General features: G+C 36.1%; 1 protein-coding gene across 3 annotated transcripts in view; it reads left to right on the forward strand.

Annotated features, from left to right (window-relative positions):
- rasgrf2b (Ras protein-specific guanine nucleotide-releasing factor 2b) overlaps positions 1–27,040 on the forward strand; it is a 536,042-nt gene that overhangs the window by 60,218 nt on the left and 448,784 nt on the right. The gene's annotated exons all lie outside the window — the stretch shown is intronic.

A 27,040-nucleotide genomic window follows, 5' to 3' on the forward strand; every position in this document is an offset into this window, starting at 1 on the left:
AGTCTTAAGTAAGCCTTCAATGTTGATGTTTTTTATTGCATCTTCTTAGCCATCCAGTATGTAATCAGTGAAACCTATTTTATTTTTCTCTACCATCTGTTGGACTTACAAAACTGGCCACTTTTGCTTCAGTGAAGACAGAGTCTATCAAAATCTCTAAAGACCAATTATATCTTTCAGTCTGCAGCTTTAGTTCTTTCTGCTTCCAGTTTACAATTCTAGATGTGTACCTGAGGGCACAGCTGTTAGTGGCCCAGATAGCATTACCCACATTGAGCTTATATTTTGATACATTCCTAATTCTTCTAAAATATCCTTTATTAATAGTGTTCTGAACTTTTTCACGGTTGACATCAGCTCCCTGTAATATGCCTAGGTATTTGTTGGCGAGTTTTTCAGATAATGCTTGGATTTTGTTACTATTAGGAATGTTTACTTCCTCAGTACTGACTGCTTTCTCTCTGTTTATAGCTAATGTGGCACTAATCTTAACTCCATAGTCATATTTATACATTAGCTGGTGACATTCCATACAGCTTCAGATCATCAATGTAAAGGAGTTGGAAAACACTCACATTTGATTTTGAAGTTTGGTAACATAAGTCTTTCTTCAAAAGGATGTAAAGTTAAGGTATTTATAAACAAGAGGGTGGAAAGTGAGTCACCTTGAAAGAGTCCACTTATAATGTTAACTTGAATAACGTCTGTCAAGCTCCTTCTTCTACTGACCAATTGTTTTCTTGACAAAGCTAATTTTATTGTTCAGTCTTGTTATTTCCAAACCTGACAGAATCCGGTTATGTGACAATGAGTCAAAGGCCCTTTTGTGGCATATCCAAGTAATATATAATTGGTTTTCTGGTGGTTGCCATTTTCTAAGATAAGTTTATTGATCAAAAACAAATCTTTCATGCTTCTGGTATTTGATGCTTACGTTTTTTTTCTACTGGAAGCAAGTAGTTTCACTGTAAGTGGTTTGGAATTGCATCAGGTATTATTCCTGTCCTTAGCTTGATTGTTGTTGGCAGAGATTATAAGTCAATACTTTGTACTGTACCTATTGCCTGGAGTTGTCATATACTCGTCAATCTTCCTTTGTTTATGCTGTTGAACTGCTCAGCAATTCTTTGGTATAAACAAACCAGACATTAGAGTAAGAATCCATGCAGTCCATCCTTTATAGAGGATGTCCAGTTCTTGACCTTCTTAATTATTATTGTTATTATTGCTATTATTATTACCATTAGCATTAGGTGAAAGGTAGGCATAAACCCTAGGCTGGGTACCATTCAATAACATGGTGCATTTATGCACTTGCCCAAATACTTAACCTATCACAAACAAGAATACCAATAGAAACTAAACACAGTCAATAGGAGTACATGCATAGAGGAAATGACTATGCCAAGATTTTTAAAAAATATCCTTTATATGAAATGGTAGCAGCCTTAAGCAGTAAGCCACAGTGCAGTTCCAACATATACTGTACATTACTGATAAATAAAAAAAGAAACTATGATAGACATCCAAAGGAGGAACACTAGATTGTCATTAAAACAACATTAAATGTGAGAATACAGTAGAGACAGCTGCCATTCTGTATCCCCAACACGGATTAAGTGTATCAGTCATCAACTTTCTTCAACAACATGTTATAATACAACTGTTATAACATTACTTTGGAGTTAATTTGAGATGGCTCTGTACTGTAGGTCTGAAAATATTAAGCAAAACAAATTGATGATCGAACATGTACTGGCAACTGCAGGGTTTGACAAACCCAAATAATTACAATAGATAAAATATAATTCTGGTGTTTTTTGCTACTTTTAAAATAAGCATATAGTATTCGACAAATACTGAGAATGGCAGACACAATGAGTTAACTATAGGGGCCCGTGGTCACCACCAGGTGGCACTCCAATGCCTTTGGAGCCCGGAAGTGCTGGGGGAAGAGGAGCGGGGACACCCGAAGCGCTTCTGGGTGTGCAGCCGGCACTTCCACCACTGGGAAGTGCCGGTGGAAGATTATCGGGAGGCACCTGGAGCACATCTGGGTGACTATAAAAGGGCCGCCTCCCTCCATTCGTTGACTTGAGTCAGGTGGAAGAAGAACGAGGTCTTGGAGGAGAGGAGAGGAGAGGAGAGGAGTGAAGGCGGCCTGAAGAGAAGTGAGGCATTTGATTGGTGGTCTGGACTTTGGGGACTTGGGGGTTGTGTGGCACTTTTGTAAATATGGATGGTGTAAATAAACGTGTGTTGGGTGACTTGAACGTGTCCGCCTGTCTGTGTCCGGGCCGGCTACCACAATACATAAGTCTTTCAAAAATGATAGTCTACTTATTTAATGCAATCAGCTGAACAACATAACAGGAGGAACAGGAAAAACTTGGATAGATATATAGATTTAGTAATGCAAAATCAAAGCAAAGTAGTAGGAACTTCTTTTGTTGCTTCTGCTGGCTGGGTAGTTGGTGTCACAACTGGTTTAACAACTGGATCACAATCAGATCAAGAGAAGCCTGCCACAGATGGAAGATGAATTAAGATAAGTTATTCTCTAGTCTACAATTAACCAATATATAAAGCATGCATATATAAAATATTTGTTTTGAATGATACATCTGTTTTATAAGATGACTTATTGAGTTAGTTGAAAAATTAAATGTACACCACAAAATTATGCTTGCAGTTGTTAAGGAAACTAAAATGACTTGTCACATACAGTGAGCAAGATTTTTAACTGAATCATTGTAGCTTCGCCGCCAGCTACTTTGCAAAACTGGCTACAATGAATTATGGAGACAAAGGTTAGTGTGTTGTGTATACTTCTGGTTTCCATGGTGACAAAATATATACTGAAACTGCAGCAGAATTTTTTTACTGAGAATAGCCAATAGTGCACCATAGTACAAAAGATTCATACCTTCTCCAAATGACAGAAGTCTTGACCTGAAAAAATTTTGTTTAACCTGAATTGAGTAAGTTAATATTATAAAGTCATCAGTTAGATGAATCCTCAAAAATTCTTCTATGTGAGCAAAAAACATATAACCAACAACTCCTGGAGAAAGGTAAAGGGTATTGGTCATCACAAAACAGAAACCACTGCTTAACTTTAGAGAAGAAACAAACTTCACATTCATGCAGTGGAAGCATACTATAGTACCCTGTTATAAACTGAAGGAAGGACTTCAGTTACCTACCAGCTAATAAAATGGGATATATTCCATCCAATAATCAATAATGTGTGTATTATTGTTTTATCTCTAGTCAACATGAGGAGTTTGAGTCTCATTGGCTTTTGTCTACTATGACTATTGGGTAATCTTGTATTATCCTTCATTCTAAGGTTGAAATGTAAATTTCAGAAGAAAAAAAATGCAAAATAGATATCACTCACATCCTGTTCAGAGTTGGCTAAAATCATATGTGTGTTGCTGCTGTTATAGTCTAGGTCTCATGCAACCCTAAACTGTTTTAAGTGGGTTTGAAAATCAATGGATGGAAGAATGGATAAGTGGCATTAATTCTACATAAGAGGTGAATTTATAAGAGTTCATGTAATAAGCATTTTGTCTCTTACGTTTTTAGACAGTTGTGGTGGTGGAGATTTGGGTTGAAGAACTGCATTATAGACGTTAGCCAACACTGAGCACCAACCTTTCACCAAAAAGCCACCTACGTCATACCAACAAGAAAAAAATATCATTATTACACTGGAAATTATCAAACAGTGTACTGTATACACAATAAATTCCACTTTCCCATGAACACAAGCAACCAGCAATACCAAAAGGAGATTAATGTTCTGGAGTCTCATTCATAAAACCTTGTGTGGAATTGAGTGTAAAAGTATGGGTATGCCAAAAACAGAAAAATGCTTATGCCAAAATAAAATTAGATTTATTAAACTTGGTGTTCACACATTTATACATACATTTATTGTTACGAATCACAATTATCTTGCATAGGTGAACACACCTCAAACCCTGCCTTGTTGCCACCCTGAAACCACCTTATATGGATCACGCTAATCAACCTCATACATATGCAGACATGATGCTGTTGGTCTTCATTGGCATGGTCAGCCTCCCACCTGATGTATCCTGTATCTGAGGAGTCCACAATGTCTCATTTTGGCATATTTCAATATGAGTGCTGTCAATTACAAGCATTACAATAAGAAAACCGGACACTGCTTCAAATTGCTTTTTTATGTTGGCAAAAAACATATTATGTTCTAAGTATGTACACCCACACCATACAAAAACTGAATGTAGTGCCCTGTCAGTCAGTTTATGGCTTCCAGCACAGTAAGCATGAAGGAGTTGAAGCTTGGCTGAAATAATCCTGACCTTCTACCAGTCCACTGACAAGTGAAAACAAGTAGCCAATATAAACTGATGTAAAACTAAAAACATTCCATTAGTGCAAATAAACAGACTTGGCCCTGTTGAAATGCAAGTAAGTGTCAATACAATATAGTAATTACTTTAGACATCTAATGGGTTTGGTACCTCAATGTACATTATAATAAAAATGATAAAAATTATTGTGTGCATGAGACATCATTTATGTGGTTTGGTTGCATCTCCTTTATACTTTCTCATTATGGATTATATATATCTAGGTGTGTTGAGAACATCATTAGCCTATACTGTACTATGCATTTTATTCTGCAAACTTGTGATTTCATTTTTCAGAAAAGTTTGTAATGGACTGTTGTGTGAAATTTTGTATATAAGTTGTGGGCCCAATTGGTCTGAAGAATGTTTGTTTGGGATTGGTATGAATCAGAGGCCATTCTATACCACCATGCCCTATTGGTGTAAGGGTTTGGACAGAGAATCTATTAATGTGCTTGCTTTATCTTTCCCTCTCTCTGACACCATCATTATGAAGGAGATTTTCACACATCATGGACTGAAAAGAAGGCCCCATTTAGAAGCACATCTCAGCAGCCATATTGAGACAGGCATGTGGCCTGTCCTGAAGAAAGCTACAAAATTATGACTTAACTAGAGACATTTAAAGTAAATGCAAGTCTGTGTGCTACCTGAAACTACATATCAGCATTAATCAGGTTATATGGTTGCCAGTGTTCACTTGTATTTTGCTTATTGTTATTATTTATGCATATTATCAATAATACATTATTTAAAGTGTAACTTAACTTCAGCTTGTCTTTTACTCTGTGTAATTGCCTGAGGTTATAGATGTAGAAGGGAAGGTGGGGAGAAATTATGAAGTGCAATACCTTATAAACAGTGCTAAGTATATGGGATTTGAGGCATTCTGACAAAGGCTACACAATAAAGAACGCAAAAGGGGAAAGTAGAGTAATATACAACTCTACCAAGACAAAACAATGAACAAAACTATTTAATTCAAGTACCTCAAGTGACAGTGTAAAAATGTAATATTGCTCTATCTTCAGTCTTGTTATTTTCAAGCTAACACAGACTGAAACCAAATACTGACCATGACCTCCCCAAGGCCTCTTTGAATGTCATTCCAACAGCATTGTTTCCACATATCACACAGGTCATAAGCAAGATGTGAAATTTCACAAGAAGATCCAGGAACCTTCAGAAAAAAGATACTATAACTGAATTGGGAAGCAGAGTGCATAATCATATTTTGATTTTTTGTGGTAAATTATTTATTCATTAAAAGCTAGTAGCACCATTAACATCAGAATTTATAAGCACCAGATGAATATTTCAGAAAGATGGTGTCAACTTCCTTGGTTACCGAAATTAAGGAAACTTGGAAGAGCAAAGTCTAAGTCTAAGCCTGTTTTTAGTGAAGAGCACTATGCAGGAATAACTGAGTTGAAAATGTCCAGCTTAATTAAAAAGGGATAAAAGGAAAATGAATAGATAGATAGTGTTAGTATTTGTGGGTTTATTTGTCCTGGCAGTAGAAAGCTTGAAGCAGATTTCATTGCAGGAAATATTTCACCAGTCATGGAGCTTCACTACAGGAGGTGAAGTCATCCATGAAGCCAGCAGTGACTCAGGTACAATATGCCTTAATACTCTTTTTCACTACGTGAAATAGAAAAGAGTTTTAAAGCAGGATTAGGGTACCTGTTACTCTTTCATTTTGTTATTGTTTGTATATTGGCTAATGCTCATTTTCCCAGAATAATTCTTAAATATTTCACCTATGAAGCAACAGATACCTGTTTTATAACACTGTCTAGCTAATATTTATGTAATAATTATATGGAAGAGGTAAAGTCACTCTGGTTTTAGACTGCAGTTCATTTTGTCTACTTTTTGTTTATGTTTATTCAATAGATCTATTTGAGTGTGAAGTGAAATTCTCCTTTCTATGTAAGCTATTCTAATTAGACAAAGATAGAAAGTTTATACAGTGTGATAGATGGCCAGGGACCTTGACCGGTCAGGACGCCCTTTTGAGGAGAGGACTGGGGGAGTGGAATTATCACCAGCAGTACCTCCTCCGGGACACGAGAGGGCAGATTTACATCGGGGCCACGAGACTGGAGCTTAGAAGCTCAACCCTGTGGCGGCCTTTGGCCACCGCCAGGGATCACCTGATCAGCTCCGGAGCTGTGGCCTGCAGCACTTTTGCCACACTTGGAAGTGCTGCCAGAAGTTGATCGAGAAGCACCTGGAGCACTTCCGGGTGCAGTATAAAAGAGGCTGCCTCACTCCACTCGGGGAGCTGGAGTTAAGAGGCAGAGGACAGAGCTTGCAAGAGAGAAGTGGAGGCAGCAGAAGAAAAAGGACAAGAAAGAGATAAGGACTGAGCATTGTTGGGTTTGTGCACTGTGTGCATTGTGTTGTTGTGCAGAACGTTAATAAATGTGTGTGTTTTTGGGATATTCTGAATCCATGCCTGTCTGTGTCCGGGCTAATCTTCACAATAGACATAAGAAAAACAGCTAAGAGGTAGTAAATCATCTTATAGACTGGAAAATTGCTATAGAAACTTAAAGTACACAACTTAACACATGATCAAATCCATACTATTTTAGGTGTGACTAAAGAAATTTCTTTATTTTATAATAGCAATATATGAGTATACAGTGATCTCTCACTATATTGCGCTTCGACTTTCGCAGCTTCACTCCATCGCAGATTTTAAATGTAAGCATATCTAAATATATCTCACGGATTTTTCACTGGTTTGCGGATTTCTGCGGACAATGGGTCTTTTAATTTATGGTACATGCTTCCTCAGTTTGTTTGCCCAGTTTATTTCATACAAGGGATGCTATTGGTGAATGGCTTAGAAGCTACCCAATCAGAGCATGTATTACATATTAAATAAAACTCCTCAATGATATACAGTACGATATGCTTCCCGCGCAGTGCTTGATTGTTTGCTTTTCTCTGTCTCTCTCACTCTCTCTGACATTCTCTGCGCCTGATGGAGGGGGTGTGAGCAGAGGGGATGTTTGCACAGAGGCTGTTTGCCTAGAGGATAGGGACGCTCCTCTAATGCTTTGGCATACTTAAAAGCCCAAAAGCACGTATTGATTTTTTGATTGTTTGCTTTTCTCTCGCTCTTTCTCTCTGACATTCTCTGCTCCTGACACGCATTCTTTGAAGAGGAAGATATGTTTGCATTGTTTTAATTTAAACACTGTCATCTCTGTCTTGTTATGGAGCACAGTTTAAACTTTTGATTAAAGGGTGTTATTTCATGTCTAGAGGGCTCTAATAATATTAACAGTGTGGGAGAGTTTATAAGGGCTTAAAATATATAAAAATAACCATACAAACATATGGTTTCTACTTCGCGGATTTTCACCTATCGTGGGGGGTTCTGGAACGCAACCCCCGCGATCGAGGAGGGATTACTGTACATATGTATAAAACTGGTTTATACATAAAAATATAGAAAAATATGTAATAAAATTTAAAATTAATATAATATTAAATATGAAAAAATCCTTTACACCTCTCACAAACCCTGAATTAGATTAAACGCTTTTGAGAATGGTTTGTTGTATTATTTTACTTAATTAATAGATGAAAGGATTGAGGGAAGGGCGGCACGGTGGTGCGTTGGTAGCGTTGCTGCCTCGCAGTTAGGAGACCCGGGTTCACTTCCCCGGTCCTCCCTGCGTGGAGTTTGCATGTTCTCCCCGTGTCTGCGTGGGTTTCCTCCGGGCACTCTGGTTTCCTCCCACAGTCCAAAGACATGCTGATTAGGTGGATTGGCAATTCTAAATTGGCCCTAGTGTGCGCTTGGTGTGTTTGTGTGTGTCCTGCGGTGGGTTGGCACCCTGCCCAGGACTGGTTCCTGCCTTGTGCCCTGTGTTGGCTGAGACCCCCGTGACACTGTATTTGGTTTCAGCGGGTTAGAAAATGGATGGATGGATTGAGGGAACAGTGTGCAGAAGGAACAAAAGCTGGCCACACCACAAAAGTAGGTACTTAAAGGTACTAGGATTGTTTTTTCTAAGTTAATTAAGTCAACAATGATTCCAATGCTCTTTTTTAGGTATGTGGACATAAATTGCGAAAACCATCTACTGTTGTTGTCATGTCTATCTGCATGAACTCTTTTTGGACCAATTTTGTTAAAATTTACTGCACTTATTCTTTTAGAAAATTTAATTCCAATATGCTGAACAAAGTGCTTTATTCAATTCTTAAAAATTTTCATAGCTTCCTATTTGATTTTGTTAATATTAAAACAGAGAAAAATTCTGTGCAACCTCAGTTTCTGATTCATTTACCTTAAAGAAAGTATTTCAACATGCATATTTTCCTCTTTTGCTCATTCAATAGTTGCAATAAAACAAATCCCCTGTGCAAGTCAATGAAATGCCTGAAAAAATCACATAGTTGAGACATTCTGTTACCTCAGCTGTTTACTCATGTTGAAGTAGCAAATTTCTGCATAGATTTTAACTCCCTGTCTAGTACTTCTTCTGGACTTATTATGTTTAAGAAACAGTAATTACAATTAGTTATAGGCTGTCCCCAACTAACTGCTAGCAACAGGATGTCGGGCAATGTTATTTCTATCTTGAACTGGAATCCAGTGTCTGTGAAAGGTATTTCAGTTACCAAAAACCTATTTTTAACAATATTTCAACATAAAATGATATTAAAAACCATGTTATTTACTCTAATAATATATATAATAGCATTCTATTATGACAGTTATTTTTAATATGATTCTTACAAAATTATTTTTGATATCTCTATTCTTTATTAAGCGGATAAAAAAACAATGAAAAATGCTCCAACTTTGAAAATGGTCAAGTCCCCAAATGCACCTTAATGTTACACCTTGTGTATATTTTCTGATTTGTTAATTTGCACAAATGATTTAACCCAATATTTAACTAACAAATTAGTTAAATTTTCAGGTGACTCTGAATTAAAATGGATTGCCAGATCAGACAGCAAATCCACTGGACCTAGAAAAAATGTTTAATATGCTGCAATTAAACTTTTTACTTTCTTGCATATGAAGAATAGGGAAAGTATTGTAATCATCCAAAGATTCAATGTTGAGATGTTGATGAATCTCAAAATTTTAGACTTCCCAGACTTTCTTGTATATGAAGTATAGGGAAAGTATTGGAATCCTCCAAAAATTCGATTTTTAAGATTTTGATGAATCTTGACGTTTTAGACCTCCCTGAGTCCAAAAATACCAAAAAATAATTTTTGTAATTATGCCTGTGTGTCTGTCTGTGTGTGTGTGTGTTTGGGTGGTCTCATGGTCTGGAACCCCTGTAGATTTTATTTTTTTTCTCTCCAGCCGTCTGGACTTTCTTTGTTTTTTCTGTCCTCCCTGGCCATCGGACCTTACTCTTATTCTATGTTAATTAGTATTGTCTTATTTTAATTATGACTTTGTCATTTTTTTCTCTTTTCTTCATCATGTAAAGCACTTTGAGCAACATTATTTGTATGAAAATGTGCTATATAAATAAATGTTGTTGTATGTATGCAAACATGTTAACTTGAGCACACTTTCACTTAGGTCAACAAAATTTTGCACACAAGTATTAGGTACAAAATGTAGATTTCTATCAACTGAAATCATTTCTATTAATTGAAAGTGGCACTTATTACTTTATTTATTCAACTTTACTTTTATAATAATTGTTCAGTATATTATTAATTTGATTTAACTTGCTGTTGATGGTTCTTTAATGTACATAATATAAAATACTGTATAATCATTGTCTTGTGGTTTACTCCTCAAATATCCATCCTTATATCTGAGTATATGACATAGTCTAGGGGAGACCACTCCCGATTTTTTTATGAGTACACGTACAGTTTTGTACAGTATGAAGGAAGCAAAAGTATTCAATATTATTACTCATTTAAGAGTTGAAGATATATAATTCTACATTGAATAAAGTGTGGTGAGTCCTGGTAATCTCATTACTGTGCTCTTTTAGGCAGTGTATTGAAGCAATTTGAAAGGCTAATAGATCACTGAGATATATACAGTGCCCACTCTGAGCTGAGTAAACGTCAAGAAAGGTTACACTTAGGCTGTGACATGCACGTGTGAGATCACATCTAGAATATTGTGAGCAGTTTTGGTCTGTTATAAAATAAACATAACAGTGCCTGAAAAAATTCAAAAATAAAGGCTACTTGACTTGAGAATTGAATCATTTCATCTTAGGCAGACAGACATTCAGGGATGACATGGGAGAATCCTTATTAGTATGGATTCTAGCTGTTACATGAAATCAGTAGCTCAAAAAGAATACATGAACATAGATATAATAGGTTTAAGAGTAAAGTTCAAAACTGTAAATTCACAGAGAATAAGTTACTAAGTAGTATGTCAAGTATTTCAACTATATTAATTGTATGTTTTTTTTGTGCTTAATAGCAATTGCTTCTATTTTTCATTCTATTGTATGACATGTGATTTCCATTTTTTTCCTGATTTAAGATTGCCACAATATCATAAAGTAATTTCATGAAGTGGCACAAGCATTGTCACATGTGTCAGCATATACCATCATCACATTTGTTTTTCAACTATAAAGGTAGGGCTGGGAAGAAGGTTTCAATATTATAACAACTTTCCCACCTCTAATTCCATCCATCCATCCATTATCCAACCCGCTATATCCTAACTATAGGGTCACAGGGATCTGCTGGAGCCAATCCCAGCCAACACAGGGTACAAGGCAGGAAACAAACCCCAGGCAGGGTGTCAGCCCACCACAGGGCACACACACACACACACACCAGGGACAATTTAGAATCGCCAATCCACCTAACCTGCATGTCTTTGGACTGTGGGAGGAAACCGGAGCACCCGGAGGAAGCCCACGCAGACACGGGGAGAACATGCAAACTCCACGCAGGAAGGACTAGGTAAGCGAACCCAGGTCTCCTAACTGCGAGGCAGCAGCACTACCACTGCGCTACCCACCTCTAATTGCAACTATTTATTTATTTCCAGATTAATTTCACAATTTGCATTTTTTATTACATTTTTTAACAACATGTCCTTTTTTCTTTAATGTATCCCTTGTTGCTGTTACTATGGTTGGAGATCTAGCACTACAGCTATAACTCTTGTTCATGTGGCACAAAAAGAGTTGCAAGAAAGTCATTATCATGATGCTGTTGCCAGCATATAACATCAGACAACAGAATAGACCAATAAAAACAACTTTCTCATTTTTAGACCCTTATGTAGTATTTTTTACGATTATTTTTATTTTTGTGGCCCTTCTTCTACATGTTTTGCCCATTTCAAAATTTTTCTGCCTAACCATAACAACCGGACAAACACATATACAGACAGTTGTCCTTTCATTAAGATGGATACCTTGAAGAGATATGTCATTAGGCATTCGTCTATCTCTGTTCCTCTGAGTTTCATTCTCAACCTGAGAAAAAAGACAGTACATACTTTGAGGCATCAAGAGTTTCTCAGCTCATCTCCTTGGTTTTCCTCTGTGTCTGCAACCCAGACAAACATCTGTATTGTTTCACCACAGAGCATCACAGATCTCCTTGGGGATCAAGGCTGTGCTGATGTGTTTAGCTTGTAAACCAAGCACTACAAGCTCACAGAAAATATTGATTACTTTGTATTTTCACCATCTGTGCAGTACTCACTTTATAATAATCTATGATTTTGTTTTGGATATTTTAACATAACGCAGGCATTTTAATCTTACTACATGATCATTGTAGTATGTGAAATAAGTATATAAAAAAGTGTATGTTTTCCCAATTTATTGTTTATTTATCTCAAAACATTTTGAACTGTAACAATGATCTGTGAAAGCTGAAACTCAGTGTTTAATGACGCTTATTTTGGATTTCCTTGGTCATCTTTGAAATACGAGAACTGTTCTGATTAGAGTGTACTTTGATCTGCCAGTTGGCATTATTCTTAGGCTCTTGGCAAATCTTTCATGCTCCTTCTAATTAGTCACTGTTTGAATAATAAAACTTTTGTGTCAATAAGTAGTCACAAGAAGAAGAAGCTAAAGTAGGAGAAGAAATAAAAAATGTAATTCAGTTGCACAGCAAGCTATAGTGTAGGACTTAATAGCTTGTCATTGAAAAATTGTTTCTTTTGTGGCAGGCGAAATGATTCAAGCCCGCAGGGCACAGTCTAAGTTTTGAGTGCGTTGAAGCAAATCTGAGCTACGGCGGGTAACATGTCATCCTGCATTTTGTTGTTTTGGTGCTATCCAATATCAAAACTGCAGATACTGTGAAAACAGTTTTATTTGAACAATCTAAATTGTGCTTTTTTAAATGGAGAGTCAAGTTTGAAAATAGAAACATTGGGAGGTTTATTATAGGTTTGATGGATAAGTCAGTATAGCGGGCATTAAAAGTAAAGATTTAGGAGAGATGGGACTGACAGGGAGCTTTTCAGGATGATGCTGACTGAGATTTCTTTCCTGTGTATGTGGATTTTATGAGGTCTTTTATAAGTGGGTCTTGCTCTAATTCTTAAGCAATACAATAGTCTAACAGTAGTAGGTTCAATTGACAGTTTCTTTTATTTTTAAAAAAGACACTTAGATGATAAGAAACTGCAAACAACTGCAATTTAACTTAGTCATACCTTGAAAAAGAGAAAAACCTTAAATTCCTCACTGCATTGATCAGACTTGCAAATAATATTAATAATAATAATAATAATTCTTTGCATTTATATAGCGCTTTCTCACTACTCAAAGCGCTCAGCAATTGCAGGTTAAGGGCCTTGCTCAAGGGCCCAACAGAGCAGAGTCCCTTTTTTGGCATTTACGGGATTCGAATTGGCAACCTTCCGACTGCCAGTGCATACTTGTGACCTGTTATACTGTATAATACATCTGAAAACATTGAATGGGCTGTAAACTGGAGTATATTTATAGAGCATATTAAGTAATTGTAATATGTTATCAAGTGGCATTTTTGTTTTGCCCATCTTTGGTTCCTTAAAGTTTATTATTATATTTTGCATTAATCATCTTTTCAATAAAGAACCAATTGAACAAGTGAAATAAAAGACTTTTAAAATGTGCTAAATTCTCCGCCAATCCACATCATTTGACACACTGATTCTACCAATCAACTATAATCCCATATGGGCTCACAAAGAAGCTCTACTGGGAAAAATGCAACAGCTGCACTGAGCCCTGTTAGCAAACTTAACAGAAAAACAAGCGTAGTAATATAAACATCACTTTATGACTCAAAAGTGAGGTTCTCATACTGAAAAAAGTAAACTGAGTCATTGTTGAGAAATTAAAAATGATTAAAAATGCGGATTTCAATGACACCCAGATTATCAAGACAGTTGATGATGTCTCTTACTTGGCTTTCCAGAACTATTGTGATGGAGCAATAAAAAAAAAACAGTTATCAATTATTTGCAGAATAAACTGTTGACATCATTGTAGTCTGAAAGGCAGTTCTGTAATAGACCAGTGGATTAATAATCACTTTTAATCTCAAAAGCAATATTTGTTATGAGTAACAGAGACAATTTGATTACACTACTGCAATCCTCATTATACTGTAGAGATAAGAGTCATCACTGTACTGTATATTGATTTTTTGTATAATGTAGTTTGTTGTATTTTGTGTTACACTTCATCATATTCTATTGGTATTTATGCTTTGAGGGTGAAAGATGAATAAAAATACAAATATCTTGTTTACAACAAGTCAGTAAAAATATTAAACTTGAACATCATGTAATCCCGCTTACCCACCTATATGACATAAAAAAATTAACGTAAGCATTCATGCTATGATTCCAATACAGTTTTAAACTATGTGCTTAACAGATTCTCTCCACATCCTAAAACATTTGCTTCATACATTTTTTAAGTCAGAAAGTTTAATGTTTTTGCTTTAATCTATGATGTTATATCCTCGCCTAAAGAATTCTTTGTGTTTTATAATGGCAGAAATCTTAAATATGAATTGGTTCTGCTCCTATTTTCAAGACTCTACTACCGAACCTCCTGGAGACTAATTTACAGTTGCTTTCAGCTGTTGATCACATTAGGTCATAAGAGGAAACTGATTAACTTGTTTATTTCTCTTTTCACTTCTTATGAAGATTTTCTCTAAAAATAAACAAGTTTATTTATAACAATTTTAAAAGGATTATCCACTATAAAAGACCTTTCCACATAATGGATGGTAAGGTTTAATTGAACACACTACCTGAAAACAGGAAAAAGAATATTTCTATTTTTCTATCATAACTAAACTAAAAAAAAATCACTACCCACAATATTCATTTTTTGCATCCAGTAAAACTAGCAGTGAATTTACTAAAAATTAAATTAGAATTCTTTGTTTTATCGAAAATTATCTACTGTTAATAACCCTTTTTACATTAATGAAATCACTTTGTTCATTTCTTGTAATTCTTTACGGAAACTTAACTGCTAATGCCTGTATATTAAAAATCATGCATTTGGTGACTGATGATGTTCCAGTGGGAACATTTACTCACTTTTTAGCACATTTTATTAAACTTCATAACATTTTTTTGATAAATGATCATGTTACTTTCCTTCGAAAAAGAATACCAAAATGTATCAAAGCTGTAGGCGTTTCTCACTTTTCAAACATATGAAACTCTTGGACCACAAAAAATAAATATACACATTTTAGTGCAGAATATTGTCAATGTATTATTCCATTCAGACCAAACTGTTTTTTTTCCAATGATGCTTAGTATCAGTCAGTACACACACATTACTAAACACCATGATATGGCAATAATTTTTATGTGATAAATTTTTTATCAATCCATTTCTGGATCGTGGTAAGCTGCAATCTAACCAGAAAGCATTTGACACAAGACAAGAACTAACCTAGTTCATCACAGATCTAACTTAATAGCCATTTGTTTGGAATGCAGAAGGAAGACTGGAGTAGAACCAACATAAACACAGGGAGAATGGGAGTTGCTTATGAGATTCAGAACTAGAGCTGGATTTTTGTGACAAAACCTCTGATCAATGCACTATGCCACTGACATGTTAAAACATTGAATATGCTATTATTTTGTTTTTTCTTAATGTTTTGAAGTCTTCATTTAGTGTTTGTTTTAGCTTCTTTGTGTTCCTCTGGAGCAGGGTAGTCAACTCCAGTCCTCAAGGTCCACAGTGGGTGCAGGGTTTCATTCCCGACAGTTTTGTAACTAAAAGCAATGCCTAGCAGTCTTGCTTTAGTCCTCCAATTTACAGGGAAAACTTGTGGGATGGTGGCAGGATTGGCACTCCAAACCTCACCCTTCCAGTGTGGTGCTGAGGTGTCACTTACTGCACTCAGGTCCCAATCCAGGTGGTTCATTGTGTGGTGGGTGCAGCAACATGTTATCATGCTCCCAGCCTCTCTCTCTTAGTGCTTTTATTCTTCCATCTTAAATGTTTATCACATTGTAGATTTTTCTTTGCAGCTGTTGAGAACGTTATCCATATGATTTATGGTCAGAAACAGGTTTGTACCTCTTTGTCCTTCCCTTCTCTCTATTTTATTTCAAAATATCGAATTAACACACATACTTCATGATACATATATACCGGTTTAAATGGATGCATATTAACTGGAAAGTTAGTAGTTTCTTTGTCATTTGCACCAATTATGAACTGATGCCTGGTTAGTAAAGCAGGCAACAATTTAAATCTTTAATGCAGCTGTTTAAAACTAAAATAGGCAATTATGGGCTCTAACTCATATTGCTTTAATTGTAAATAAATAAGTTCAAATAAAAAATTTGTTTAACGCAAAAACCTGATAGCACTGAGGACCTCTAGGACTAAAAGTGAGTACTCCCTGCTCTAGGAGCTTTACAATATGAAGATTCCATATTTAATTTTTATTTCTGCGTAAAGTTATTTTTTTAAATAATTAAAAATAATCCTGTGTCTTTTGATACACCATTTTGTCGTTGTTATGGGCATCTCCATTTTACTGATGTCACCAAAATGTTTCTAGATTTGGATGACTGGAAGTGGATGGTGCATGATGGCAGTGCTATGACAGTACACTTTCTGGTTATCTGAGAGTGCATTAAAAAAACAAATTACTATATAAGCACCTTATTTAATTATTCTGGCTCTTTTGTTATAGATTGTAGTGCTTCAGTCTATTGAGTACATCTTTTTTAGGCCTGGTCAATTTGCTTTCTATCTGATGTTTCTCATTAGGCAGAATGGAACACTTTAGGAAATATTGGACTCTTTATAGAACTACAATTAGATTTTACATTTTCTCAACCTTTAATTTGTCCACTGGTATTTTTGCCTTAAGTTTATCACTACTTATACGTACAATTCCCCTTCATATTCTTGTGTCTCTTCAAAGAATATTCATTATTTTTCTTCAAATCTGCTAAACTGTGAATTGACAGGTTAGGTTGTGAACTATGAGGTGTCGTTTAGGACATAAATTATTCTTAACAGTACATACACTCAGTGTATGGTGAGTTTCAGTATGTAGTGTGTGTGTTTCAGTATGCAGTTTAAGTGTTTTGTTATGCAATTCAGTATAATGTATGCAGAGTTGACAATGATGTATGTGGTAAACGACACCTCATAATATGAAGTGCCGTTTAGGACATACTAGCTGCACAGACTAAAGAGAAATTGAATAGCTTCTGCCTGGTTGTGTTTTAGCCAGTTGCGCAGACAGAAGACAATAAGTACTATTGCCATCTAAGTTGAGTGTTGATAAGTATACCACTAATGAGGCAGTAAATTGATAGTAGTTTCTGTCTGCAGCATCATTACGTAAGTTCATAAACTAAAACTGATTGACTTGAAAATGGGTATGTACAAACGTTTGACTGGTAGAATGTATGATCTGTAAGTATATTTCTGCAAAACGTTTAAAATTATTCAAAAAAAGGAAACGACATCACAGATTATTTAGTTGTTACTGACACTTTCTGTCCCTCTTATAACTTTTCATGCAGAATTCACCACCTTCTTAATGGTCTTTGTTTTCTGTGATATTATAATATCATACTATGTGGTGAAGTCATCACCTGGGACAGTTTCTATAGTTGATGTAGCAATTTAAGATTGTTTATCAGTTTATAGTCTGCTTATCACTGTGATGTATCAGAATTCTGTTTCTAGTACAATAATGAACCAATAAATACTTTAAGATGAATACTGTTTTGCTTTATTCTTTCGAATTTCCTCAATTGTAACCTTTCTCTTACTGGTGTAGTTTACTTATCAAACAATTGGTAATTCTTACAAAAACATGATGTTTACTTTTTGAATGAAAACATGACTAATGATACAAAATATACTGTAGGACTAATACTCATATCTCCAAACCTGGAGATACTTCTCCATACTTTTTATTTTTAGAACTACTTTATTTTGTTCATTTTATAATGCATAAAATGCCATAGGAAACTTGGAAACCTAAAATGTTGCTCACCACCTTTAGTCTATCAAATGACCCTGGTTGTTAAGGTGTTGTATACAATAAAAATGAGACATTTTTGTGCACATTGTATTTATTGTATTAGTTTGATTATTCATTACTTGCTTCAGCCACTAATACAATAAATGAGAAAATAACAACCTTCAAATGATAAAAAAAAAAATCCTCACAGAAAAACTCCCTTCTAATGAGTTAGACTTTTTAAAATTCTGTATCTTCTTTCAGCAAAATGTTCAAAAGTACAAGTTGAGTCACTTCTTAATCTTTAAGCTGCTTATCCTCATCTTTAACTTTCAGAAACTGGAATATTATTTTTTACTCACACTTTAATCGATTCCTTATCTTTCTCCTTTTTAACTTTTCCAATGAGATCAATGTATACTGCTAAAAAGAATTAAAGGAACACTTTTTAATCAGAGTATAGCATAAAGTCAATGAAACTTATGGGATATTAATCTGGTCAGTTAAGTAGCAGAGGGGTTTGTTAATCAGTTTCAGCTGCTGTGGTGTTAATGAAATTAACAACAGATGCACTAGAGGGGCAACAATGAGATGACCCCCAAAACAGGAATGGTTTAACAGGTGGAGGCCACTGACATTTTTCCCTCCTCATCTTTCCTGACTGTTTCTTCACTAGTTTTGTATTTGGCTACAGTCAGTGTCACAACTGGTAGCATGAGGCGATACCTGGACCCTACAGAGGTTGCACAGGTAGTCCAACTTCTCCAGGATGGCACATCAATACGTGTCATTGCCAGAAGGTTTGCTGTGTCTCCCTGCACAGTCTCAAGGGCATGGAGGAGATTCTAGGAGACACGCAGTTACTCTAGGAGAGCTGGAAAGGGCCATAGAAGGTCCATAACCCATGAGCAGGACCAGTATCTGCTCCTTTGGGCAAGGAGGAACAGGATGAGCACTGCCAGAGCCCTACAAAATGACCTCCAGCAGGCCACTGGTGTGAATGTCTCTGACCAAACAACCAGAAAGACTTCATGAGGGTGACCCAAGGGCCCCATGTCCTCTAATGGGCCCTGAGCTCACTGCCCAGCAGCATGCAGCTCGATTGGCATTCGCCATAGAATACCAGAATTGGCAGATGCACCACTGGTGCCCTGTGCTTTTACAGATGAGAGCAGGTTCACCCTGAGCACGTGACAGAAGTGAAAGGGTCTGGAGAAGCCATGGAGAACATTATGCTGCCTGTAACATCATTCAGCATGAGCAGTTTGGTGGTGGGTTAATGATTGTCTGGGGAGGCATATCCATGGAGGGTCACACAGACCGCTACAGGCTTGACAAAGGCACCTTGGCTGCCATTAGGTATCAGGATGAAATCCTTGGACCCATTGTCAGACCCTATGCTGGTACAGTGGCTCCTGGTGCACGACAATTCCTGGCCTCATGTGGTGAGAGTATGCAGGCAGTTCCTGGAGGATGAAGGAATTGATACCATTGACTGGCCACCACACTTTCCTGACCTAAATCCAATAGAACACCTCTGGGACATTATGTTTTGGTCCATCCAATGCCACCAGGTTGCACCTCAGACTGTCCAGGAGCTCAGTGATGCCCTGGTCCAAATCTGGGAGGAGATCCCCCACAACACCATCTGTCATCTCATTAGAAGCATGCACCGATGTTGTCAGGCTTGTATACAAGAACACAGGGGCCATACAAAGTGCTGCGTACAATTTTGAGTTGCTGCAATTAAATTTTGGCAAAATGGACTAGCCTGCCACATACTTTTTTCACTCTGATTTTTGGAGCGTCTTTGAATTCAGGGCTCTGTAGGTTGATCATTTTCATTTCCATCAAACGATGTGGCATCCTTTCGTTCCTAACACATTACCCAGTCTATATCAGTATAGATATCTAGGAGGATTTCTTTTTCCCATTGAGATCTAATGTGTTTTCAAAGTGTTCCTTTAATTTTTTTGAGCAGTTTATATATATTTTTACATTGTAAGCCCCAGCTAGAAAAAGCCATTGACTGGAGGATTATATCTAAAATATACAGTAGATTGCTTCTGAAAAATAAATAACATCTTTATCATAAAAATAGTCTGGTCTACCTTATGTGTACAACTATTTATATAGCAGTCAATGTTCAATAAAGATGATAAACATTAGTGATGATAGATCTGTTGCAGACACCTAAGGTAACTTCATAATATCAAATTTTCTTAGAAAATTAGTAACAGACTAATGAAATTTACAAATGAAACATCCAGGTACAGGAACAACACTAGATGTGTTGTTTTGAAAACAACCAGGCCTGTCATTAACTGCTGTGAAAAATCTACAGTAATCAAACATTTGTTTGGCAAATATGTGTTATGCTGGAGCTAAGTAAATGGATTCCTTCATTAGCTGTGCTCAGAATCAGAGAGATGATGGCTCATTATGTACAGTTCATAGTGATTTTACATTGTAAATTCTACAGATTTACCTGTAGATGGCTGCTGAATTAGTCTAGTAAACACCCATCAATAAATTGTGCCAACCAGTCTGATCTGCAATACCTATTAGTAACAGATGTTTGCAAATATAAGATGTGGTGGGGCCCTCTAAAAGAAAGTAATATTGTGAAACAATAGCATTTACTACAGTCAATAGAGACGACAAATTTGAAAGGATAATTTCTTGCAGAATTGAAAACTTTTACATAATTAAAATATATCATTGTTAGGTATGCTAAACTAAATGGGAAAAATAAATAATTTCAGGTATTAAAAGGAGGACAGTTTGATTTGTAAAGGCAGTCTGCAGTTGCATCATTACAAAAATATGGCAGAATTAAATTTAAGTATAACTGATCAAAACTCTCAGCAAGCAATTCCTAATGACTGGGAAGCTCCTTGTCTGTGGTTTTCTTTAGTAGTAGATATGTCTGAGTCTTTGCTAGTATGACAAGATGGCTAAAATAAATGTTTTGCTTTCCTAAACAGATTGCTGTGTCATTCGTTATGTCTCACCATGAAATATGCTCAAACTCTTTTAGTAATTGTAACCATAAATATGATAAGAAAATGAAATTAAAAGTGTATTCCTATATATATATATATATATATATATATATATTCCTATATATATACTGTATATTTATTTTATATTATACCAGCAGTAACACCACATGCACTTCAGAGCAGATAAGCCACCTGAAGCTCTCAGCATGTTGAAGTCTGGCCAATAACTGAATGGGAGACCAACCAGAAAAACGGTGCTGCTGAAAGAAGTGTTAGCAGAGGCTACTTACCCTGTAGTCTGAATATGGATCCCAATACTCCAGTGCAGTGATGAGACACTGTGATGTAAAAATGGCACTGTCCTTTGGATGAGACATACTGTAAAATTGATGTCCTGACTCTCTGTGGTCATAAAAGATCCCTGGGCATCCTTTGTGAATAGAAGTATCTCATTGCCCTGGCTATATTGTCCACAATGGCCTAGTCATTCTGCCCCCCTAATCATCCCATGTCTCGCATTGGCTAATTATTTCTCCCCTTCACCAGCTAATTTGTGGTGAGCCTACTGGCGCAAAATGACTGCTGTTTCATCATCCAGGGAGCTGCTGCACATTAGTTGTGGTTGTGGTGGTTCCCCACTCACTATGTAAAGCTCTTTCATTAGGAAGAAAAGCACTATTATTAGTATTATTAGAGAACTGTTGAAGGAATATACAGCATTCCTCCATAGAAGACAATAAAGATAATGCAAAATATCTGTATTATGATTATAAGACCCATTTTCTTTACCATGCACACTTTAAGTATGCTATAAAAGTTATGTGTATATTAGATAGTAAAGAAGACACAGTAGCTTATGGTATTTAATGTATAAACTTGTACTGTATAATTTTCTTGTATTGTATTTTTCTGTGTGAATAAATAAATACAATGAAAGCATTTTAACATTAGTTTGGTTTAGACGGTTATATTTTCCTGGGGCTTAAAGGTGCATGTGAGAGGGTTTACTCCATTGAACGGTAAAGCAAAGTTAGGAACAGGATGACAGGGCCATCAGGCCATCATCAGGCACTCAAACCTCCAAACCCCACCAGGTACGAGACCTAGTGTTCAGGATGTATGGAGTGAACCTTTGGAGTCTATAACATCACCATTGCCTTCAGATCTCTCAACCTTATTCCTGGTTATGGGAGATAAATAGCCTGAGTGTTCCCCCGGGCTTGGTTCAAGAAGGTATACTGTTAATGAGAAACACAAACAAGCTGTTATACTGTATATAAAATAAAGATTGGTTGATTACCATACCTCATAGTTGAGTACTTTGTCTTTAGTTTGTACATGGCATGTGTGATGAGTAACTCAGAGCGTATCAGTATGCTGCAAAACTATTTACCTCTAAACTTCTTATCTGAGTCTTGATTAATAAGAACATTTTAAACCATGTGGAAACAGCAGCAATCCTTTATTGCAAACACAGTATTTTAATTTTACCTGCCAAATAAAATGACTCACCACAGAATTTAGAAGACTTTGAATAGCATATACAAGCAAACCACTGAAAAAATTACAAAATACATTTTTACTGCCAAATATAATGTATCTCAAGAAAAATAAACAACATACTTCATTTAGGTTAAAAAAAATCATTTTATTTTTGGATAAGCATTATAGCCAGGATTATAAGAATGATGTGCTCCAGTCATAAAGAAGATGTGACAATGCTTGAAGCATAAACTAATAACAATTAATCAAGTGCTTTACCCAGGGGAGTGGTTGATGACAAATGTCACCACTAATAATTTGTAAATCCATCCATCTTAATGAAAATTAAACAAATACATACCACAATGGATAGCACTGCTGTCTCATGGCTCCAAAGTCCTGGGTTTGAATATGTCTAGACAGTGCTTGTATTTAGTTAGCGTATTTTACCCAAGTTCCTGCAAGTTTTCACCTAGGTCCACCAATTTTTTCCCATATCTCAAAGATGTGCAGGTTAGCCTAAATGGTAACCCTAAACTGGGACGGTGTGTGCATGAATGTGCTCTGTCAACCTTCCAGTATTGGACTCTGAGTAGGGTCAAGTACTGTCTTGATAAACAATAGATTTCTATGACAGTTAACTGAAAAGCATCTTAGCAAGTGGATGAATAAATGTAAATTACCAAAGCTTCTTCTTTTTAAAGGGGTGTTGGGGTGGAGGGGGTTGGGGGGGATTGGGGGTTGTTGTTGGTTAGGATTGTTTAATGGTTAGTGTTATTATGTGCAGTCTCAAACGTAACAAAATCGGTGTGAGGTCTCATAAAAAGATAATAAAGGTAGGGTCACAACCTAACTACCCTGCCTAAAATCCATAAATATTGCAAAAGTCCTAAAAGGAGGAGGGTGACTGTAAATCCCTGGCTTGTGCACAGAATGACAAAGAAAGACTCTTTATATATTAAGATTTATTAACATTAAAAAATGAAAAATACAAGGAAATTCTCAAAAAATCAGACTTCCAGCAAACACATTCCAATATGTTATCAAATAAACAGAATCCTAAAGAAAGAAGCAGATTTTTGCAAAACTAGGAGAATCCAAAGAAAACAGAAAAACACTCACAAAGTAACACAATGATCCATTGGCTGGGTTACTCACTCTTACTTTCAGATAAAGGCAGAGGGAAGTTCCAGCATTGATGATAGAGTGGCCCCACATCCTGAGGTTCCACCCACATAATTCGTGGAATGGATGCACATTTAAAAGGACAGTAAAATGGTAACAAAAATAGCAAAATGCTTAAAAATATTAAAAATAATAATTCACAAATGACAGCAAAATACACATAAATTCAGACCTCTATATAACAGTCAATATCTTGCATTCAATATCCATCCATCCATTATCCAACCAGCTATATCCTAACTACAGGGTCATGGGGGTCTGCTGGAGCCAATCCCAGCCAAAACAGGGCGCAAGGCAGGAAACAAATCCCGAGCAGGGCACCAGCCCACCACAGGCATTTAATATTAGATCAAAAATAAAATACTGTGATGTTTGAACACAACACTGCAGTTGTGTTTAGAATGCCATGTCTACTGAATACAGCACCTGAGTGAAATGCACTGCCTTCTACTGGTAAGTCAAAATCAATTTGCCACTGACTGGTTGTCATTTGTTCTTTAGACATTTTCTTATCTTTTCCTCTTTAACACTAACAAATATTCTGTAAATGTTTGAAGACACTAAATTTTAAAAATAAAGTCTGCATGAAAGCTACAATAAAATTAGCTAGTGTGCTTTGCAGAACGGAAAGTAATTATTTTAAGAAAATCAGTGTTGGTTTACATAAGCTGACTATTAAAGTATTTAAAACTCCAGCAGACACCTGACAGTGATTAAACCTATGAGGTTCCTATTTACATATTTCAGCTTTAGACTTAGAAACCCAACTGATATACGTTAATAATAATGACCAGCACCTGCATTTAATGGGTATTTAATGATGTGTGATGATGAAGTTCTATCTAAAAGCTGGCTTGACCTATTAATAACATCAGAAACAATTTGAGTGATAACTTACTTTGAGGCAATTCAAACAGTGATGTGCGCATTTCCAGTATGTGACTCCCAGAATGTTACCTTATCAGACAGGACAGGCAGAGAACGACAAAGAGACTGTTTTGAAATGGTGACAGAATACACAAGTTTCTATGAATCAAGTTTTTTTCTAGACCTCAAAGTGTGCAATTCTCTCATTTTTTTAATGTCATCTATGTAATGAAATGCTGCAGCTGCCATCATTTGAAACTGTTGCACTGTAAAGCATAGTAAATTGCAACAGAATGGCATTCCATCATGTGTTGCTAACTGCCTTAGCACCAGTGACACTAGCAGAATGCTATTTAGTACAAGAATGGATGATTATTTTGAAATATTATTGTCTAAGATACTGTCCTGTAGTCCAAGAAGTCTTCCCTAAATTACATGCCCTCCTTACAAGTATATCAATACTCCTTTACCTTAATATAATTCAACTGTGAAACAAATAGTAGTCATGACTGGACACTGGTCAACAACAATTTTGTCCCAGGGCTTGTGATGTGTTCTAATATTTTATAATGATGAATCCAAATATGAATACATATTTTTTTCTATCAACTTTAGTTTTCTTGAGACATCAACTTCATATTTTCATCAATAAACATATACTAGCCATGAACACCACATGAATGGGAGGCTCTTTTTCATTGACTCATCAAAAGTGACCTTGGAAGCTGTCCTTCTTCATAATGGAAAATAAATTCCTACCTTTAGCACATGCCATTAGAATGAAAAGGTTGAATGAAAACATCAAGTTAAATTTAGAAAACATTCAGTATGTTTGTACAAAATGTATGTAGGAAATCTGTAAGGATCTAAAATTGACTACATTTTTGCCTAATCTGCAACTTGGTCACGCCAAGTACTGTTTTTCTTTTTTTTTGTGAGAGTGGAACAGTAGGGACAAGAAGAACTTTTGTGATCAGAAAAGAGATCGCCAAAATGTTCTAGAAAAAAAAAACATGGTAAAAACAGTCCACTTGTCGACCCTGAGAAAGTTTTATCTTCATTCTCTGCATATCAAACTTGAACGTATGAAAAATCTTGTTAAAGCATTGGATAAAACACAAACAGAATTCATATATGAGGTGTGATCAAAAAGTATGGTGAATGTTGATGCAGAGAACAATCTAAAAGCAACGCAAAACAATTCAATACAGGTCCTGACATGTCCATCCTAGAGCCTAGTTTGTGACAAGTTTTAACTTGTTTGATACTGTCAGTCGTTTGTGAGCCTCTGTTGAGTTCAACTGTATTTTTCAAGTTTGTCGTTAATAATGGATATCCAGCATCGCATTAACATGAAATTTTGTTTTAAATTGTAAAAAGCTCAGGAAACCTATCAGATGTTAAAATCGGCTTATGGTGACACTACACCAACAATTAAGACTTTTTACAAGTGGTTTGATCGATTTCGTAATGGATCTGACTCGGTTGAAGACGAGAAAAAATCAGGACGTCCTTCAACATCAATAACCGAGGAAAATGTTGAAATGGTTTCATTCTTCATCCTGACAACGCTCTTTGTCACACATCCCTTCTAGTACGTCAATTTCTGTTGAATAAAAACATTACTCTGTGTCCGCATCCTACTTTTTTGCCGGATCTGGCACTGTGTGACTTCTAGCTGTTCCCTAAATTGAAAATGACCATGAAAGGCAAATGATTTCAATCCATTGAGGATATCCAGGCAGCCACGTCAGCCCAGCTAAAGACACGCTCGAAAGAAAACTTCTAGAACTGCTTCGCAAAGTGGCAGCAGCGTTGGGATAAGTGCATTCGAAGTGGAGGAGAGTATTTTGAGGGTGACTAGCAGTTGTAAATCTTTTACTGCAATAAATGTTTCTTTTTTAAAACATTCACTGTATTTTTTGATCACACCTTGTGCTTAAGAAATAAATTTACCTGGATCAGTGATGCCAAGATTAAAGAAGGTGTTTTTTTAGGTTCTCCGATCAAAGAAGGGTTAAAAGATGAGGGATTAGAAGAAAAGCTGAATGAAGTTGAGAAAGCTGCCCAGCAGAGCTTCAAAAGTGTCTTTGGAATATTTTTAGGGAATTCATGAAGCTGAAATCTATCCTGAAATAGGGTGTGACCTTCTCAAGTCATACCTATCAGTGGAATGTAAAAAGTTATTGAAGATCTATTTCTTGGACTCTCATGTTGGACTTTTTCCTTAAAAAGCCTTGGTGCAGTCATTGATCAACCTGGCAAGTGATTTCATAATGATATTTCCAACATGGAGAAGCTTTACTAAGGAAAATAGAATCAAAGTATTCTGGCTGATTACTCTCTGGAGAGGAGAGACAGCCCTGAGGTAAAGTACAGTTGAAAAGCACAAGAGCCATGTTTTAGATTGTATGATTGTCATTTTATTCAGCATGTAAATATACAATATTTCCAAATTACACTGCATGCCACTCATAAACCTTACCTAATATAGACATTCTATATACATATTTGGACTAATAATTCAAAGTACTTCAGGTATTTTCTCCTTTGGGACAATTTGTTTTTTGTCCAATGATTTGTTTTGCAGCACCCTTTCATGTGGGTTTTATTTTGTTT

Source organism: Polypterus senegalus, chromosome 7, assembly GCF_016835505.1.
Source record: "Polypterus senegalus isolate Bchr_013 chromosome 7, ASM1683550v1, whole genome shotgun sequence".
In the NCBI taxonomy this organism is placed as follows: Eukaryota; Metazoa; Chordata; class Cladistia; order Polypteriformes; family Polypteridae; genus Polypterus; species Polypterus senegalus.